This window comes from Cololabis saira, chromosome 5 (genome assembly GCF_033807715.1).
Source record: "Cololabis saira isolate AMF1-May2022 chromosome 5, fColSai1.1, whole genome shotgun sequence".
NCBI classification, from domain to species: domain Eukaryota; kingdom Metazoa; phylum Chordata; class Actinopteri; order Beloniformes; family Belonidae; genus Cololabis; species Cololabis saira.
Genome location: NC_084591.1, coordinates 35,957,461 through 35,979,300, shown reverse-complemented (window position 1 = coordinate 35,979,300; position 21,840 = coordinate 35,957,461). Strand labels below are relative to the sequence as shown.

The 21,840-nt window shown below is 39.9% G+C and overlaps 3 non-coding genes across 3 annotated transcripts; all 3 read left to right on the top strand.

Annotated features, from left to right (window-relative positions):
• Positions 1–73, top strand: trnar-acg (transfer RNA arginine (anticodon ACG)). The gene has a single exon. It is a non-coding gene; the product is annotated as a tRNA-Arg (tRNA).
• Positions 74–1,725: 1,652 nt separating this feature from the next.
• Positions 1,726–1,798, top strand: trnar-acg (transfer RNA arginine (anticodon ACG)). The gene has a single exon. It is a non-coding gene; the product is annotated as a tRNA-Arg (tRNA).
• Positions 1,799–3,446: 1,648 nt separating this feature from the next.
• trnar-acg (transfer RNA arginine (anticodon ACG)) lies at positions 3,447–3,519 on the top strand. The gene has a single exon. It is a non-coding gene; the product is annotated as a tRNA-Arg (tRNA).
• Positions 3,520–21,840: the final 18,321 nt, after the last annotated feature.

Sequence of the window (21,840 nt, the reverse complement as noted above, 5' to 3'; positions counted from 1 at the left end):
GGGCCAGTGGCGCAATGGATAACGCGTCTGACTACGGATCAGAAGATTCTAGGTTCGACTCCTGGCTGGCTCGGTAGTTTTTCTTCTCTAGCATGTTCTGGCATAGCCAACACTTATTTCAGATTATCCTGTCATGTTGTCTATGAAAACAATGTCTGTTTCCCTCACAAACTGCGGAAAGTAAAAGACTTTGAATGCACACATTAAAGCCAGACAGACATAAGTTACCAATAAAACAAATGACATGCAAGAAACAGGTTCATTATTTTGCCATCAACATTCAATTTGGGTTAGAGTTATGCCTACCCTCCAGCTTCATTTGAGCTGTTACCGTTGTCATATTGCTACATACTCATTTTTATATATTTGTGAAGCTTGTTCACATATACATGTTTTCACTTTGGCCAGTCTCTGGGTTTGGATTGTCCCAGTTGATTTAGCTAAATATGTGAAATATTTAGCAAATCTTGGTAAATACTAGTTATTAGACACAATCCCAGGTCAAATTTAGGATATGTTGATGGCAGAAGAATGAACCTTTATTTTTAGCATCTCATTTGTTTTATTACACATATTTGTTTTTGGAGCGGGCAGCACGGTGGCTTAGTGGTTAGCACTGTTGCCTCACAGTGAGAAGATGCACAGTTTGACTCCGTGGCCCGGCAGGGGTCTTTCTGTGTTGAGTTAGTCTGGTTTCCCCGTGCTTGTGTGGGTTCTCTCCGGGTACTCCGGCTTCCTCTCAAAGTCCAAGAACATGCGTAGTCGGTTATCTGATGATTATTAATTGCCTGTAGGTGTGAGTGTGTCTGGTTATCTATGTGGCTCAGTGATGGACTGGCAACCTGTACAGGGTGTACCCCTGCCTCTTGCCTGAAATTAGCTGGGATAGGCTTCAGCAGACCCCCGTCACCCTGCAAAGGATAAAGCTGATATTGGATGGATGGTTTTGGCAGTCTCTGGCCTCGAACTTGCCAACTCTCAGTTGATTCTGCTTGTTTGGGCAATCTCTGGCTCGAACTTGCCAGCTCCCAGTTGATTTTGCTTTATTTGTGAAATAGTTATGTAGACTAAAAGCGCACAGTCCTGTATAAATCGAGAATATTCTTGGTTATGGCAGCAAATTACATTCCTGCATGTATCCAAGTATTAATCAAGATTTGAGTGCTCCCACCGATCATGACTTGCAAACCTCAGCACTGTGGCCCAGCGACATCCAGAAATTGACCAATCAGGTACGAGTACGGGATCCGTTCTAAGCTAATGAGATTCATAAAGCTGCAGATATTCTCCACTTTACGTTGTTGAGGAAAACAAGCTTGTAGATTGTTCTGATTACAGCCAATTTCCTGACATTTTAGAAGTAAGTAAAAATAAATGAACGCACACATATATGTTCAATTTTATTCGTTTTTTTTTAATGACTGACCTGTTATTTGCATGTTATTAATGGAAATTATACCTGTAAAGGTTGTCTTGGGACGGCTGCTCTGTAGCTAAATCCTGTGAATGTAAACTTATGTACGAATATACAACGCAATGCAGAAAAAAATAAATATCAAATAGAATTTGAATAAACTTAAACTTTACATTCCCTAGCAAAATCATTATGGTCGTATGGTAGCAGGCATTCCTTCACTGTTTAATACAACACAAATATAGTAAAACGCTTTCTTTTGGGTTGTAATGACCACACCCACGTGCCCCGCCCACTCTACCTTTTTCGTAGGGCCAGTGGCGCAATGGATAACGCGTCTGACTACGGATCAGAAGATTCTAGGTTCGACTCCTGGCTGGCTCGGTAGTTTTTCTTCTCTAGCATGTTCTGGCATAGCCAACACTTATTTCAGATTATCCTGTCATGTTGTCTATGAAAACAATGTCTGTTTCCCTCACAAACTGCGGAAAGTAAAAGACTTTGAATGCACACATTAAAGCCAGACAGACATAAGTTACCAATAAAACAAATGACATGCAAGAAACAGGTTCATTATTTTGCCATCAACATTCAATTTGGGTTAGAGTTATGCCTACCCTCCAGCTTCATTTGAGCTGTTACCGTTGTCATATTGCTACATACTCATTTTTATATATTTGTGAAGCTTGTTCACATATACATGTTTTCACTTTGGCCAGTCTCTGGGTTTGGATTGTTCCAGTTGATTTAGCTAAATATGTGAAATATTTAGCAAATCTTGGTAAATACTAGTTATTAGACACAATCCCAGGTCAAATTTAGGATATGTTGATGGCAGAAGAATGAACCTTTATTTTTAGCATCTCATTTGTTTTATTACACATATTTGTTTTTGGAGCGGGCAGCACGGTGGCTTAGTGGTTAGCACTGTTGCCTCACAGTGAGAAGATGCACAGTTTGACTCCGTGGCCCGGCAGGGGTCTTTCTGTGTGGAGTTAGTTTGGTTTCCCCGTGCTTGTGTGGGTTCTCTCCGGGTACTCCGGCTTCCTCTCAAAGTCCAAGAACATGCGTAGTCGGTTATCTGATGATTATTAATTGCCTGTAGGTGTGAGTGTGTCTGGTTATCTATGTGGCTCAGTGATGGACTGGTAACCTGTCCAGGGTGTACCCCTGCCTCTTGCCTGAAATTAGCTGGGATAGGCTTCAGCAGACCCCCGTGACCCTGCAAAGGATAAAGCTGATATTGGATGGATGGTTTTGGCAGTCTCTGGCCTCGAACTTGCCAACTCTCAGTTGATTCTGCTTGTTTTGGGCAATCTCTGGCTCGAACTCGCCAGCTCCCAGTTGATTTTGCTTTATTTGTGAAATAGTTATGTAGACTAAAAGCGCGCAGTCTTGTATAAATCGAGAATATTCTTGGTTATGGCAGCAAATCACATTCCTGCATGTATCCAATAATTAATCAAGATTTGAGTGCTCCCACCGATCATGACTTGCAAACTTCAGCACTGTGGCCCAGCGACATCCAGAAATTGACCAATCAGATACGAGTACGGGATCCGTTCTAAGCTGCTGAGATTCATAAAGCTGCAGATATTCTCCACTTTACGTTGTTGAGGAAAACAAGCTTGTAGATTGTTCTGATTACAGCCAATTTCCTGACATTTTAGAAGTAAGTAAAAATAAACGAACGCACACATGTTCAATTTTATTCATTTTTTTGAAATGACTGACCTGTTATCTGCATGTTATTAATGGAAATGATACCTGTAAAGGTCGTCTTGGGACGGCTGCTCTGTAGCTAAATCCTGTGAATGTAAACTTATGTACGAATATACAACGCAATGCAGTAAAAATAAATATCAAATAGAATTTGAATAAACTTAAACTTTACATTCCCTAGCAAAATCATTATGGTCGTATGGTAGCAGGCATTCCTTCACTGTTTAATACAACACAAATATAGTAAAACGCTTTCTTTTGGGTTGTAACGACCACACCCAGATGCCCCGCCCACTCTATCTTTTTCGAAGGGCCAGTGGCGCAATGGATAACGTGTCTGACTACGGATCAGAAGATTCTAGGTTCGACTCCTGGCTGGCTCGGTAGTTTTTCTTCTCTAGCATGTTCTGGCATAGCCAACACTTATTTGAGATTATCCTGTCATGTTGTCTATGAAAACAATGTCTGTTTCCCTCACAAAATGCGGAAAGCCACATTAAAGCCAGATAGACATAAGTTACGAATAAAACAAATGACATGCAAGAAACAGGTTCATTATTTTGCCATCAACATTCAATTTGGGTTAGAGTTATGCCTACACTCCAGCTTCATTTGAGCTGTTACCGTTGTCATATTGCTACATACTCATTTTTATATATTTGTGAAGCTTGTTCACATATACATGTTTTCACTTTGGCCAGTCTCTGGGTTTGGATTGTCCCAGTTGATTTAGCTAAATATGTGAAATATTTAGCAAATCTTGGTAAATACTAGTTATTAGACACAATCCCAGGTCAAATTTAGGATATGTTGATGGCAGAAGAATGAACCTTTATTTTTAGCATCTCATTTGTTTTATTACACATATTTGTTTTTGGAGCGGGCAGCACGGTGGCTTAGTGGGTAGCGCTGATGCCTCACAGTGAGAAGATGCCCAGTTTGACTCCGTGGCCCGGCAGGGGTCTTTCTGTGTTGAGTTAGTCTGGTTTCCCCATGCTTGTGTGGGTTCTCTCCGGGTACTCCGGCTTCCTCTCAAAGTCCAAGAACATGCGTAGTAGGTTATCTGATGATTATTAATTGCCTGTAGGTGTGAGTGTGTCTGGTTATCTATGTGGCTCAGTGATGGACTGGCAACCTGTCCAGGGTGTACCCCTGCCCAGGGCCGGACTGGGAAACTTTTTCAGGCCAGGAGTCAGACATGTAACAGGCCACCTTGGCCCTGCCTGCCCGCGCGTGCGCGCACACACACACACACAATTATGTTTTTGGCTGATTTAAAACAAAATGCACTCCAATATAAGAATAATAGCCACTAAAACACTCACCCTAATGTCACATGGACATTTTCAAGCCAAGACTCAACTGTGGAGGTGTTGACCCACCAAATATTTTGAAGCAAAATATGAAATACACTGTCATTACAATGTAAAAAAACAGGTTTATTATTAACACTTAACACTATAAACTACTATCTTAACACTATAAACATGGTCAATACAGTATATTCCTGTTTTCAGTTTTCAAACATACTGAAGATCAAATAAAATAATATATATAAAATATAAAATAAAAAATAATATATTTAGTGAGATTGAAACATCTTTACAGACAACATCAACTTCTTTCTACATGCAAATGATATAGTCAAGATAAAGTACTGTAAATATATGACCTAGCCCCCTATAGTGACCCACTTATTGAAAAGCAACTGAATAGTAAGATGGATGGACTGTACGGATCATTGGAAAAAATCTTGAAAAGTGAGCTCAAAAAGTGCGTCAAAGAAATCCAAGATAATATTGACTTGGAAATCGGGGCGCTAAAATCCCGTTTAGATCTGCTGGAGCAAAAACTTCAATCAAGCAATCCTAGCCCTCCCAACACATTTGACCCAGATGGGCATGGCTTTCATTTGCTTTATGTTCCTTTTTCTTTTTTTTTGTGTCTTGTAAGCCCACTCGAGCTGGGCACGTCATGTGCATGACACGTAAATAAAAAGTTCAATCAATCAAAAATCAAAAGAATATAGGTCTGGAACTCACAGTTTGTAAATGCTGCATTAGAGGGTCAGCATGCGGCGCATCAAAGCACTGGATTCTGCCACCTTATCAATAATGCCATCGCTGTCAAGTCCCATGAGTATTTCCTTCTCTGTTGACATCAACAGAAATGCCTCTAGGCGGTCCTGGCTCATGGAGGTCCGAAGTCTGTTCTTCACAAATTTCAGTGTGGAGAAGGTCCTTTCACAGGCCACCTGTGTTACAGACAAGGTCAGCAAGAACTTGTATCCTAGACCAATGACATGGTAGGCAAGTTAAAATGAGACAGGATGTGGTAGCAGCATATGGGACAGTTCTTACAAAAGGAGCAGTGACTGTTCTCCAACTCCAGGCCCTGCTCAGGATCCTCAGTGTGTACACCGTCTTCTGATAGTTCAGTGACTGTCCTGACTTTATAGCCAGATAAACATGCCATCTTCAGTGTCTGCCACTGATTAGCAAGGCTAGTCAGTTCTGCCTGCAAAGTTGGAATTGTGGCACGCTCATCAAATTTGGCCAGGCATTTGCTAAGCTCTCCCAGAGCTGTTTTTGGGAGACCTTTATCCCTGATTTCAGGAAAGTTTCTTGGGTCCATGCAGGCAAAGTCTGAGCAGAGCACTGCACTAGCTGCATAACGGCAGTGGATGCTGTCTGTGATGGTGTCGAGGATTACATTATGCACTTTGATGCTGTAGTTCCTTTCAACATCCAAAACAGGTTCATCTTGTGCCTGTTCACCTGGCATGGTTTTCTTTTTACGTGTGCGTTTGTCTGGGAGAGTAGTCTGGACTTCAACATCATAGTCATCTTGCTCCTGGAGAGTGCTGTTTGCCCACTGCACAAACACATCTGCTGCTTCCCTGACACCATCGAAGTCCCTGGAACACTTTCTCAGGCTGTCTTCTGTTCCCGTTATCAAGCGCTGGGCAGTTAGTATATCCATGCCACTGGTCTGAAGATATTTGGAGACAGGGGATGTTGCTTCAAATATCCTGAGAAATATATGTGCTGTGAGTATGGTTTCATATCTCACAAGTGACTCAACATATCCTTTGGCCTTGACCCGTACAGTAGGCTTCATCGTGTCATCTTCTTCAATCGTTTTCATTGTGATCACCAGGTCAGTGAAAAGTGCATGTTCAGGCTTTCCAAATGAGCCAAAAACTTTGCTCAAGGCTTGATCTTTTGCCAACCACCGAGTTTCACCTATTGGAGCAAGCCGCCTGTTTCTTCTGTCTTCACTGACTTTCTCCCACAGGTGCATGTGTTTGTATGACTCCCGGATGAAAACTGCTACATCATTTAATAATGAGAACAGTGATGCACTTTCCACAACAACTCCTGTAGTGTCTGTCACCACAAGGTTAAGCACGTGTGCATAACACCATATGTGGACTTGCTTGGGAGACTCCCCAGTAAGCAATGCAGAAAATCCCCTGTACTGCCCTTGCATGTTAGCAGCTCCATCAGTTGAGTTACCAACACAGTTTTTTATTTCAATGCCTACTTTATCGAGGGTTTTTCTCAGTGTCTCTACAAAGTATGCCCCAGTCGATGCCTCACAATCAATGACAGCTAGTAGCCTCTCATGGATAACATCAGTGACGTATCTCACGACTATAGCACACTGGTCTTTGGATGTAAGGTCCTGGGTTGTATCCAGTTGGACTAAAAACATCTTTGCCTCCCTTACCTCATCAGCAATAGTGTGCTGGATTAGATGACTGACAGTATCAATTACTTTGTTGACTGTTTGCTTTGAGAGCAGAGTTACAAGGGACCCCCTTCCTTTACCCCCTCCAGTCTCATGTGCCATCTTGCTCTGCTTAATGCAGTCATTGACATGCTCTTTTAAGCAAACATCATATCTGCTCAGCAGCAATACCATCTCTAAAAAATTTCCATGGTCCAAGGTCATGTTTTCCAGGCTGTAAGCAGCTTCATGTTTATCCCCTCTGTAGCTGAGGCCACGCTTCCCAAGCACTTTCACTATATTGACCACCCGTTCCATGACTTGCCTTTTTTTCCTCACTTGCTCGCGGTGTACTGACATCTGCTTCTCACTCACTAGGCTACAGATGTCAGCCTTGTTAGCTCTCAGGAAATACACCTCTGCACTCTCTCTGTGCAACTTGCTTTTTTCATGTTCCTCAATGCGTTGGTGGACATGCTTCCATGCCTGCATGCCTCCTTTCACAAAAGGGTTATCAGAAGGCCTAGCAAACATAAGACACACTGAACAATACAATGAATGAGAAGCCTCACAGTAAGTTAGCCATTTTCTATGTATCCCATCCTTAGTGTAAAACACTTTGGGAATGGCTTTCTTGGGATTTTTTTGTGGGTGGTACCGGAAAAATAAATCAAAATCTCCAGAGTGAGGGCGAGCAAAATAATTAAATGGTCTCTCTGAGTCTGAATGTCTGTCTGTGTCCTCCATTGGCCTTTCCCTAGCACTGCTCCCTGGACTTGAACTTGTTGGCTTGTCAGTATACTCAGCATCTTCTGGGACTGTAAGAACAACCAGCATAATCTTTATATTATTACCATTAACAAATTTTATCAATACCATTTAATAAAAGCATAATATTGTCAAATATGTTTTTTGTTCAAATGTTTCATAGCCTGTTCAATGTTAAACTACTGACACATGCAATGGTAGATGTCTGTGGCACTGAGCTACTACTGGGCTCAACCTCTGAAGTACCAGAACTGGTAATATCTCACCACTTTTCATAGGAAATATAGAAATATATTTTAATATTTAGTTTGAAATGACCAGTCGCAAATTTGACAAGAATGTGCATGGAAGAAAGCATAACAAATGACTCCTCAACTAGCAAAACCAACTAGGGCCAAACCTAACAATTAATCTACGGAGGGACAGCCTTATTACACATGGCAGTGGCACATATATGGAGCTAGAACAGTCTCATAATTGACAAATGCACAGGACAAGTTTTACAAATGCACAGACCGATTTGCAAATACACACACCGTTTCACACATGCACAGAACAATTCACACGTGCGTAGGACAAGATATACAAATGTATTTTTGATGCACACACAAATATAACCTGATTTACAAACGTTTTTTTTGTCTGTGAGCTGCGCTGGATTTGTGTGTGACTTTTGAGACTCCCCTGACGTGACTCGATCCACAAATACGTTTTTTTTAACACGGAAGGATCTGCAACCAATCAGATTAAAGGGGCGGATACACCTGCTGTTTGAACTGCGTTCGCTTAGAAAAGTGATTAATATTTCGAGTTGGTGGAGTAAAGATAAATAAACAGCAACAGGAGATAAAAGATAAATAAACAGGATGGAGAGGAGATCACTGTTCTGATTTTCTTGTGATCCCGGTAAATAAAACAGCGCGATCAGAGATGGTTTGTCGGGCCGTTCAACCAGAGCCGTCAGGAGACTGCACTCCAAGTCCTGCCGATGCAGCAACTGATGATGAAAAACAGCGGAGTGCAGTCTCCTGACGGCTCTGGTTGAACGGCCCGACAAACCATCTCCGATCGCGCTGTTTTCTTTACCGAGGTCACAAGAAAAGCAGAACAGTGATCTCCTCTCCATCCTGTTTATTTATCTTTTATCTCCTGTTGCTGTTTATTTATCTTCACTCCACCAACTCGAATATTAATCACTTTTCTAAGTGAACGGCGCTAACGCAGTTCAAACAGCAGGTGTATCCGCCCCTTTAATCTGATTGGTTTAGAGTAAATCGTGTTTTATCCACTGCTCTGCGTCCCCCACGTGGGGTGCGCTCTTATGATTGGCTGCAGATCATTCAGTGTTAAAAAAAAACGTATTTGTGGATCGAGTCACGTCCAGAGCCGGATTAACGCAAAGGCAGACTAGGCACTCACGTCACAGGAGTCTCAAAAGTCACATGCAAATCCAGCGCAGCTCACAGACAAAAAAACGTTTGTAAATCAGGTTATATTTGTGTGTGCATCAAAAATACATTTGTGTATCTTGCCCTACGCACGTGTCAATTGTTCTGTGCATGTGTGAAACGGTGTGTGTATTTGCAAATCGGTCTGTGCATTTGTAAAACTTTTCCTGTGCATTTGTCAATTATGAGACTGTTCTAGCTCCATACACGCACACAACACATGCAAACTAGCACATATGTGTGGGTGCACAGACAAACACGTACTGCATTCCAAATAGAAGTCCACACATGGGACCTACTGTGATTTCTAAGGTTGGAATATACAGTAACTTTACTGCTGTATTTGTGGTGGTACTACTTTAATAGAAGAGAATAAAGGTTTTATATAATAAGCAGTGTCAAGGTTAGAGCTAATCATAAATAGCCATGACATGTAGAATATCAACTGCCTCAGTGGCACATCATCATACTAATGAACCCCAACCTACAGTAAATCCAAGGTTTCATGTTGGTGCTGGTATACATAACAGCAAGTCAGCAACAGACAGAAAAATTCAACACAATCGCTTAATAGAATAACAATGTAATGCCAATAAAGCTACTATTACAAATGAGGGCCATTTATGTCAAAAGGCTGTGTCTGGTGGTGTTCATATGTCTGCAACTTTTGCATGTTATTGCTCTACTGTAGAAATGCTTCTGTACCTTTTGCCAATTGCTCTGCACTGGCTTCTCCTGGACTGGTGTCATCGCCATCACCACCTTTGAACAGCAAACATGTGCTTACAGTGTGCATGTTCATGTTCATACACTATAGTTCATACAGGAAGATAATGTAGCCTATGTCTCCCTTGATTTGGCCTTGTATTCATGTACATAATAATGAAATGATTATATCCCATTTGTTGCACAAATAAATAATTTCAAAATCAGTAAATATTAATTATAATAAAGTGTCTTGTAAATCAGTAATTTTAAAATCTCTATCCTTATTTTAATTCAAGGCCAGGGGTTATAGGCTACATATTTTCACTGTGTAGCCTGAAAGTGTACTGCAATTACTTGCAGACGCATGTTTGCTGGGGGGGGGCCTCAATAAATCAAACAATTTTTGGCATTTGGCCGCGTCATCCCCCAACGCCTTTTTTTTTTTTTCTCTCTCCCTCTCGGCTCCGCCTTTTCTCTTTTTTTTACCCGGCTGGGTGTCCATTATGTGGCTCTGCGCTGTGTCCTCTACTGCAGTGATTCTTTTTTTTTTTTTTTTTTTTTTTTTTTTTTTTAAGAATAAAATCAGCTTTATTGTGCAATCAACGTATAATAATGAAAATATTGTATGCATTTAGAAATTACATACAAAATGTGATTGAGCAACGTAGAAAGTGAGTTTAGGATTGTTTTCACTGCATTATTATCATTACTTAGGTGCATAATTTCTTAAATTGCACTTTCTCCTGGACTCACTATTTCTTTTTCTTTTTTTTTTTAAACACTTTATTTATAGTTTTTTTCCATGTTACAGAAGAATGAACATTCAATAACATTTCAACCCCGCCCACCCACCCCTCACAAGGTCAGAAACAATAAGTAAAGAAAAAACTAAATAAAATGAAAATAAATTAAACAGAATTATCAAAAAAAAAAAGGAAGCACATTATATCTGTATGTAGATATGCACTCACACATACCTTGATAGACTTATATTTTGGATTAAAAGCATGTCGGGGACTCTCTCAATCGTGCGCACAGATCCAGCTGGTCACTTCATATGTAGCATGTTAGGATAGTATCAAGTAAGAGATATGTTCTCAATGAATTCTATGAAGGGACTCCAGACTTGAATAAATCTGTCCTTACGACCACTACGACTATATTTCAGCTTCTCTAGTGGGATCATAGAAAGCACCTCCTTAACCCAGTGTTTAAATGAGGGCGGTGCAGCCGACTTCCACTGCATAAGAATTAACCTCCGAGCCATCAGTGTTAAAAAAGCTATGGCATTTAACTGCAAGATAGTAAATTGTGCGTCTGAGGGTGTTGTTCCAAAAACAGCGATTACAGGATCGGGATCAACGTTGACACCCCGTATGTGAGATATAGCCTCGAAAATCTTTGTCCAGAAGCTGTTCAGAGACCTGCATGACCAAAACATATGACCCAGCGTAGCTGGACTATGGCTACATCTTGGGCATGCAGGATTGGCATCAGGGTATATTTTGGCCAATTTCTCGTTCGAATAGTGTAACCGATGCACAACTTTGAATTGAATAAGGCCATGCCTGATGCAGAGAGATGTGGTGTGGATACGCTTCAAACTATTTTGCCATGTCTCATCAGATAGTGCAATGCCCAAATCCTCCTCCCATTTCAATCTCGTGTTTTCCCATGATGGGGGGTCAATGTCTAGTAACGCCTGGTAAATCTTGGATATCCTCCTCTTCCCACTGGGATCCAGCTCTAACATGATATTCAAAACATTCTTTGGTGGTAAGTGGGGAAATGGGAAGTGCTTTTTAGCAAAGCTGCGCACCTGCAAATATCTAAAAAAGTGACTCCTTGGAATGTTATTGTCCTTCTGCAGTAAGTCAAATGAAGCGAATGTGCCATCCACAAAGAGGTCATCAAAAAATACCACCCCGTTTCTATGCCATGTTTCAAAAGCAATGTCGGTTTGTGATGGGGGAAACAGATGATTCCGTACCAGGGGAAGAAGAGTGATTGCCTGGCTAAGCTGGAAATGCTTCCTGAATTGAAGCCAGATTTTAAGTGAATTTCTAATAACTGGGCCCAAGCTTTGGAGACTTAAATTAGTGGGAATGGAGCTACTCAGGATGGAGACTGGAGAAAGTGACGGGTTCGATTCGAGTTCCATAGTAACCCACATTGGTCCCTTCTTACTTTCATGCATCGAGATCCAATAATTCAGTTTGGAAATGTTAGCTGCCCAGTAATAAAATAGGAAGTTAGGCAGGCCCAGTCCCCCCGAGCCCTTGGGCATCTCTAATGAAGTTCTTTTAATTCGCGGGGAGGATTTGCCCCAGATAAAGCTTGTGATGTGACTGTTCAATTGTTTAAACCATGACTTAGTTAGTAAAACCGGGATCATCTGGAACAGATATAAAAAGCGTGGTAGCACTGTCATTTTTACCGTGTTAACTCGACCCGCTAGCGTAATGGGGAGAGCTGACCACCTAAGGAAGTCCTGTTTGGTGCGTTCTAACAAAGCTTTAAAGTTGTGGTCATAGAGGTTTTTGTATAATCGTGTAACATTTATGCCTAAGTAGGTGAAAAACTGTTGTTCTAATTTGAATGGAAAGCTGCTATAGTCGATGGATTTCGCTAGTTGATTTATGGGGAAGAGCAGACTTTTAGATAGATTAAGACTGTAGCCAGATAGTCTTCCAAATTGTTGTAATGTTTGTATCAGTTTAGGGATTGATTCCATTGGGTTCGCTATATATAATAAAAGATCGTCCGCGTATAATGACACTTTATGTACTGTTCGATTTCTTGTAATACCGGCGATGCACTGCTGAGATCTCAAGGATGTAGCGAGCGGTTCAATGGCCAGATCAAACAGGAATGGTGAGAGGCAACATCCCTGCCGTGTACCTCTATGTAGTCTGAAATAGTCGGACTTGGTGGAGTTTGTACGTATTGAAGCCGTTGGCGACGCGTATAGTATCTTGATCCACGAGGTGAAAGAGGGGCCAAAACCAAATCTATCAAGCACCATAAATAAGTAATCCCACCCGACCTGGTCAAATGCCTTCTCCGCATCGAGTGAAAGCACAACCTCTGCTTCCCGGGTTGAGTGGGTAGAGTGAAGCACATTGAGCAGACGCCTCATATTGTAGAACGACTGCCTCCCTGGTATAAACCCCGTTTGATCTGGATCGATAATTTTTGGGATCACTGTTTCCAGTCGACGTGCTAAAACTTTCGTAAGAATCTTGTAATCACAGCACAATAGACTGATCGGACGATACAAACCACAATCCAATGGGTCCCTACCTTTTTTCAACAAAACCGATATAGTAGCCTGTGTCATAGTGGGAGGCAGCTTCCCATCCAAAGTGATTTCCTGAAACAATAAGCGCAGAAAGGGTGCCAACTTAGCTGCAAACACCTTGTAAAATTCTACAGGGAATCCATCGGGACCGGGAGTTTTCCCGCTTTGCATGGATCTTATTGCCTGTGTTATCTCCTCGGTCGTTATGGGAGCATCAAGCATAGTTTTATCCTCTGTAGTAACATTTGGTAGTGTCAAGCTGTCTAAGAAGGTGTGGAGGTCTGCAGCGTTCACAGAAGCCTGTGATCTGTACAGTTCAGTGTAATATGCTTTGAAACGGTCATTTATGGCTTGCGGGTGTGAAGAGGTCGAGTCTGATGAGACGCGAATTTCAGGAATTGCACTCTGCGCCGTTATTTTTTTAAGTTGATGGCATAATAACTTCCCTGCCCTCTCACCATGCTCGTAGTATGTTTGTCTTGTTTTAAGCATCATCCGCTCAGTCTGTCTTATAGAGAGGTTGTCAAATTCCGTTTTTAGTAATAACCGTTCCTTGAAAAGCTCAGGTGTATAATTATGGGCCAACTGATTGTCTATATCGAATATCTTTTGGTTTAGTTCGCTAAGGCGTTTATTCCGTTCCCTTTTCCTATGGGCTGCATAAGAGATAATCTGACCCCTGAGATATGCCTTAAGTGACTCCCAAATAGTTGCATATGACATTCCTGGAGTAATATTAATCGAGAGAAAGAAGTCTATTTGGTCAGAGATAATTTTTTGAAATGACGTTTGTGTTAGCAGCAATGGGTCAAGTTGCCATGAGCGTTGGGGCACGGAGCTATTTGGAAATGACATGTCCAACTGGACAGGGCAATGATCAGAAATTGTTATGCTATGATATCTGCTATCAGTCACATAGGACATTGTTCTATAATCAATCAGGAAAAAGTCTATTCTAGTGTATGAAAGGTGGACCGGCGAAAAGAATGAAAACTGTCTGGCGGAGGGATTGGCGTGTCTCCAGGGGTCGTATAATCTATAAGACTGCATGAAAGACAGAATTAGAGCACTTGATTTGGACACATTCCTGTTTTGCTTAGGATTGGACTTGTCTAAAGCTGGCTGTAGAGCGCAGTTGAAGTCTCCCCCCAATATCAACAAATGCGAATTCAGGTCTGGGAGTCTCGTTATGAGGTGAGAGAAGAACTGAGGATCATCCCAGTTGGGGCCATAGAGGTTGACGAGTGCCACCAAACTACCAAACAGCTTCCCTGTTACTATGACGAACCTACCCTTGTCATCTGGTGTAATATTAATTGGCGTGAAAGGGACACCTTTCCTTATTAGTACTGCAGCCCCTCTAGATCTGTCTCCGTAATCTGAATGAAATATCTGGCTAATCCAGCCCTTCTTCAATTTATCATGTTCATCACTCCGGAGGTGTGTCTCTTGTAGGTACATGATGTCTGAACCTAATGATTTTAGGCGTGTGAAAATCCTATTGCGCTTAATAGGATGCTGGACCCCTTTAATGTTCCAACTGATAAATCTAATTGAGCCTAGGTCCTGAGCGGCCATTGTTAACTTGATATGATGTGTAAGATTGCGATTGTGTGACCAGCTGGACCGACCCTAACAGAGTGCATGTCCCCAGGATGTCACCCGGTGCTAAGAAAAATATACAAACATGTGAGTGTTTCTCAACCAAAAAAAGTATGCAACCAAAAACAATAATATAAGAAAAAAGACCTTGAAACCCTGTGCTGACCTGTTCTAAAACCCAGGTCGCTTTAGCCTCTCCTAACAGTAGGCTAGGTCCCCACATAATTATAATGGGTTAACACTTAACTATCCATGAAGATCCCCAGAACAAATTAACAACAATTATAGCACTGAGGTAATAATACAAAGAAACACTAGTAATTATAAATGATTAAAATTGACAAATAGAAGAAAAAGGGGAGAAATAAGTAAAAAATAAAAAGAGATGGCTAGGCATGCTGTTCACAGGTGGTCTAATAAAAGCAGTGGGCTTTTGAGTAGTTAGTGATGGCGACCACCGTGACAGAACTAAGTAAGTTATAAAAAAGGTAAGATCTAGCACAACAAATACACCCTCTCTTCTCCATACCCTCACGCACATGCACATACATACTCACTCATATACACACACAGCTGTATGGATAATTAATCCACACTGACGCTCGTACAAGATTACACACACACACACACACACACACACACACACACACACACACACACACACACACACACACACACACACACACACACAGACACACCCACACAGACACACCCACACGGACACACCCACACACGCGCAAGGGGGCATTGAAAATAAAAATAAAATATGTATCTTTTAAGAATCTACACACATAAAATAAAATGACCTGATAATAAGCAATATGATTTCGAAAATATGTGATACGAGAACAAAGTTGGTGGTAGAACTAAAGATTTGAGGCAAAATTCAGCTTATCAACTGGCTGTGAACAGTACGTTACTTACAGTAATAGACCGACGAATGTCTCTTACAGTAATAGCCACAGTTTCAGGATGCCCTGATAAGTCACTCACTGTGAGAAGCCCTCTGTGAGGATAAGTTCTTTGAGACATAAGCCTGCGCTTCTTCTGGCGTGGAGAAAACCCGCTCCTGGTTGTTGTGGGTGATCCTGAGGCGCGCCGGACTGCGGTCACGCCATCTACGCTTCGGAAAGGCGCAGTCGCGCTATCTGCGCTTGGAAATCGATTGCGCGTCTACTGCGCGTTGTACGGTAAAGCGTGTGGACGGCTTCAAAACGGTTATTATTATTATTTTCACGTCTTGAAATAGATACATATGTCATTCCTTTTTGTAGTTTTACTAAAGTCTAACAAAATGATAAAAAAACAAAAAAAAAAAACAATCCCATTCAGAATCCCCTTCATTTCTATATAGGCAGATTTCAAAAATTCATAAAAAAATCTAATCAAATACTAGTCAGCACACTGTAAGATATTCTTGTTCAGCATGTCCTCAAGTACCTCTGACATCATTTTCAAGTTCTTTTACCCTAGCATTTTCTAATAATTACATCCTAAAATCATACCCAATACACATGAATATAGGCAGATTTCAAAAATTCATAAAAACATCTAATCAAATACTAGTCAGCACACTGTAAGATATTCTTGTTCAGCATGTCCTCAAGTACCTCTGACATCATTTTCAAGTTCTTTTACCCTAGCATTTTCTAATAATTACATCCTAAAATCATACCCAATACACATGAATATAGGCAGATTTCAAAAATTCATAAAAAAATCTAATCAAATACTAGTCAGCACACTGTAAGATATTCTTGTTCAGCATGTCCTCAAGTACCTCTGACATCATTTTCAAGTTCTTTTACCCTAGCATTTTCTAATAATTACATCCCAAAATCATACCGAATACACAGGAATATAGGCAGATTTCAAAAATTCATAAAAAATTCAAATCAAATACTAGTCAGCACACTGTAAGATATTCTTTTTCAGCATGTCCTCAAGTACCTCTGACATCATTTTCAAGTTCTTTTACCCTAGCATTTTACTAAAGTCTAACAAAATGATAAAAAAACAAAAAAAAAACAATCCCATTCAGAATCCCCTTCATTTCTATATAGGCAGATTAAAAAAATTCATAAAAAAATCTAATCAAATACTAGTCAGCACACTGTAAGATATTCTTGTTCAGCATGTCCTCAAGTACCTCTGACATCATTTTCAAGTTCTTTTACCCTAGCATTTTCTAATAATTACATCCCAAAATCATACCGAATACACAGGAATATAGGCAGATTTCAAAAATTCATAAAAAAATCTAATCAAATACTAGTCAGCACATTGTAAGATATTCTTGTTCAGCATGTTCTCAAGTACCTCTGACATCATTTTCAAGTTCTTTTACCCTAGCATTTTCTAATAATTACATCCTAAAATCATACCCAATACACAGGAATATAGGCAGATTTCAAAAATAATAATAATAATAATAATAATAATAATAATAATAATAATAATAATAAAAAACAATAATACTATAATCAGACAATGGTTAGACTTAAATGACCATTTTAGAATACTTGGCCTACTTTGTTATTGAAAATTCCAGCAGTTGCTCAACATGAAATTTGTATCTGGATTACCTGGGGACAAGTTAAGATTTTACTTGAATTTTCTAATGATATTGTAATATATAGAACTGAATGTGCATCTGATATCAATTTACCATCCAAATAATCCAAATATTTAAAAAAAAAATCAGCAGTCATTCAACATGACACTCATGAGCTAAAGAGTTTTTAATTACATTATTTACTTTTTAGACTGCTCACTGTCTGGTGATAATTTTAATTTGGTTAAGTCTCTTCCCTGTTTGGCAGTAGTGTTTCTGTGCTTTTGCGGTTACGTTCAAATCTGATGAAGAGACTAAAAACCAGATCTGTTATCCATCCTTTTACCCTGATCTTGGGTCCACATGTCTATTGTTACAATGGTAAAGCCACACCTACAGCACACACAAGGCAGAGGCATGATGAGAATTAGGGAAGTCTTTACAGTTTTTTCTGAATGCTTAAGCAAATTCTTTGCAACATTGGCTATTTTTGCTAAACTCTACACACAAATGAGAAAACCTTTCACCAAATTATCAAAATGTTATAGTTCTCTTGCAAAAGCAAACAAAGCTTGATTAACTCTTCACACCTTAGTAAAAATGGTGTTTTCATATCAAACAGTAAACACATCCCATCATTTATTAAGCACACAACTACACACTGATGGTATGAATACAAAACACATCTGACTTTTGCTTTTTCTGTGCACAAGGTAGGCTAGGTCAGTTTGAGGTCATACTTTTGTCATAGTTCTGTAAACACACAGGGATCCAAACTTCAAGTATTTATTGGTGTTTATTCACACTCGTCAAAACAAAGACACAGCACAGAACACAAAATAATAAATTCCCCAAAAAAAGACAATCAGCCTACATCATGCCGTCTCTCTGGGTCCGGCCACAAAATCTCATCCACATCGCATGCGATGTCCTCCAGTCCAAGGCACCGGGGAAAATACCTCCTTGCATGCCGTATCCAGGCCTGACATGATGCCTGCTCAATATCTCCACATGCCTTCTCCATTGCCTGTAAAAGGGCTGCGTGTTGATGGGGATGGCGGTCGTGGACTTTCCAGCGCCAGGCAGAAAAGAACTCTTCAATCGGATTTACAGTTTTTCACAATTGTTTAAAAACATTTCCTGATAGACTACCTCACTTTCCCAAAACTCACACACAAAATGCAAAATCCTACACTTCTCTTGCAAAAGCACACTCTATCCTCAAAACAGTGTTAACTCTTCACTAAATGGTATTTCCTTCTCAAATGCCAAACACATACATCATTTGAGTAGACATTTCTAAGCACCCACTGAACACTGATGTGCAGAATGGAAGACACTATAGTATGAATGGAAAACACTATATGAATGTCTCAGTAGAATCATGCATTTGTATGTTCAGTGTTACACCTTCAGCTGTTGGATGTAATATATCACCATATAGTATTCTTATGTATAGGCTACTCAAATAGAAAACAACACACAATTCTTTACTGGATGAAAACTTGACAGAAAATAGAAAAAATAAACAAAAGAATTAGGCTGCATCCTGCCTTTCATCCCTGGCTGGCCACAGGACCTCATCCACGTCGCAGGCGATGTTCTCCCTGTCCAAGCAAACAAACCAGGAGCTCATCTGTGACCCTTTTATGGCAAATTGCTGATTGCATATTGCACAACAGCCTTTGGAGTTTAGAAATGTGATTGACTGTGTGTTCTGTGTGAACAGCAAGGGAGGGAATTCAGGAAGAGTGTGCAGGATATTGGGAATTGTGTGTAGTGTTGTGAGAAATGTGTGGTATGGAATGGGAATTTGAGTCTAGAGCAGTAAATGTGCTTGGAGTTCAGCAGGATTGGGTATGATTTTAGCATGTAATTATTAGAAACTTCTGCAGTAAAAGAACTTGAAAATGATGTCAGAGGTACTTGAGGACATGCTGAACAAGAATATCTTACAGTGTGCTGACTAGTATTTGATTAGATGTTTTTATGAATTTTTGAAATCTGCCTATATTCATGTGTATTGGGTATGATTTTAGGATGTAATTATTAGAAAATGCTAGGGTAAAAGAACTTGAAAATGATGTCAGAGGTACTTGAGGACATGCTGAACAAGAATATCTTACAGTGTGCTGACTAGTATTTGATTAGATGTTTTTATGATTTTTTTTAATCTGCCTATATTCATGTGTATTGGGTATGATTTTAGGATGTAATTATTAGAAAATGCTAGGGTAAAAGAACTTGAAAATGATGTCAGAGGTACTTGAGGACATGCTGAACAAGAATATCTTACAGTGTGCTGACTAGTATTTGATTAGATTTTTTTATGAATTTTTTTAATCTGCCTATATAGAAATGAAGGGGATTCTGAATGGGATTGTTTTTTTTTTGTTTTTTTATCATTTTGTTAGACTTTAGTAAAATGCTAGGGTAAAAGAACTTGAAAATGATGTCAGAGGTACTTGAGGACATGCTGAACAAGAATATCTTACAGTGTGCTGACTAGTATTTGATTAGATTTTTTTATGAATTTTTGAAATCTGCCTATATTCCTGTGTATTCGGTATGATTTTGGGATGTAATTATTAGAAAATGCTAGGGTATAAGAACTTGGGAATGATGTCAGAGGTACTTGAGGACATGCTGAACAAGAATATCTTACAGTGTGCTGACTAGTATTTGATTAGATTTTTTTATGAATTTTTGAAATCTGCCTATATTCCTGTGTATTCGGTATGATTTTGGGATGTAATTATTAGAAAATGCTAGGGTATAAGAACTTGGGAATGATGTCAGAGGTACTTGAGGACATGCTGAACAAGAATATCTTACAGTGTGCTGACTAGTATTTGATTAGATTTTTTTATGAATTTTTGAAATCTGCCTATATTCATGTGTATTCGGTATGATTTTGGGATGTAATTATTAGAAAATGCTAGGGTAAAAGAACTTGAAAATGATGTCAGAGGTACTTGAGGACATGCTGAACAAGAATATCTTACAGTGTGCTGACTAGTATTTGATTTGATTTTTTTATGAATTTTTTTAATCTGCCTATATTCATGTGTATTGGGTATGATTTTAGGATGTAATTATTAGAAAATGCTAGGGTAAAAGAACTTGAAAATGATGTCAGAGGTACTTGAGGACATGCTGAACAAGAATATCTTACAGTGTGCTGACTAGTATTTGATTTGATTTTTTTATGAATTTTTTTAATCTGCCTATATTCATGTGTATTGGGTATGATTTTAGGATGTCATTATTAGAAAATGCTAGGGTAAAAGAACTTGAAAATGATGTCAGAGGTACTTGAGGACATGCTGAACAAGAATATCTTACAGTGTGCTGACTAGTATTTGATTAGATTTTTTTATGAATTTTTGAAATCTGCCTATATTCATGTGTATTCGGTATGATTTTGGGATGTAATTATTAGAAAATGCTAGGGTAAAAGAACTTGAAAATGATGTCAGAGGTACTTGAGGACATGCTGAACAAGAATATCTTACAGTGTGCTGACTAGTATTTGATTAGATTTTTTTATGAATTTTTGAAATCTGCCTATATTCATGTGTATTCGATATGATTTTGGGATGTAATTATTAGAAAATGCTAGGGTAAAAGAACTTGAAAATGATGTCAGAGGTACTTGAGGACATGCTGAACAAGAATATCTTACAGTGTGCTGACTAGTATTTGATTTGATTTTTTTATGAATTTTTTTAATCTGCCTATATTCATGTGTATTGGGTATGATTTTAGGATGTAATTATTAGAAAGTGCTAGGGTAAAAGAACTTGAAAATGATGTCAGAGGTACTTGAGGACAGGCTGAACAAGAATATCTTACAGTGTGCTGACTAGTATTTGATTAGATTTTTTTATGAATTTTTGAAATCTGCCTATATAGAAATGAAGGGGATTCTGAATGGGATTGTTTTTTTTTTTTGTTTTTTTTTATCATTTTGTTAGACTTTAGTAAAACTACAAAAAGGAATGACATATGTATCTATTTCAAGACGTGAAAATAATAATAATAACCGTTTTGAAGCCGTCCACACGCTTTACCGTACAACGCGCTGTAGACGCGCAATCGATTTCCAAGCGCAGATAGCGCGACTGCGCCTCTCCGAAGCGTAGATGGCGTGACCGCAGTCGCGCCGGATAGAGGATGCCGTACCGGACTCCTTCCAGCCCGCGGAGCTGCCGCCGCACCGCGCTGTATCCCGCCCGGGCTCTGGCCACCCGCGTAGTATAATCCGGGTAGACAGAGATGGTTATCCCGTCCACCTTGACCTGCTGCTTCACCCTGGCTAGACGAAGAATTTCAGCACAGTCCCGAAAGTAGTGTAGACGGGCCACGATGACGCGCGGCTGTTCTCCGGCTCTCGGCGCAGGCTGCAGCGAGCGGTGGGATCTATCCAGCTCCGGCGCTTTCTGGAGTTCAAACGCCTTCTGCAGAAGCGCCGAAACAGCCGTGACAGAGCTGCTCTGACTCTCCGGCACCCCCACGATCCTGACATTATTCCTTCTTGCTCTTGCTTCCAGATCCTCACATTTATTTTGCAATGATTCAGATTGCGCTT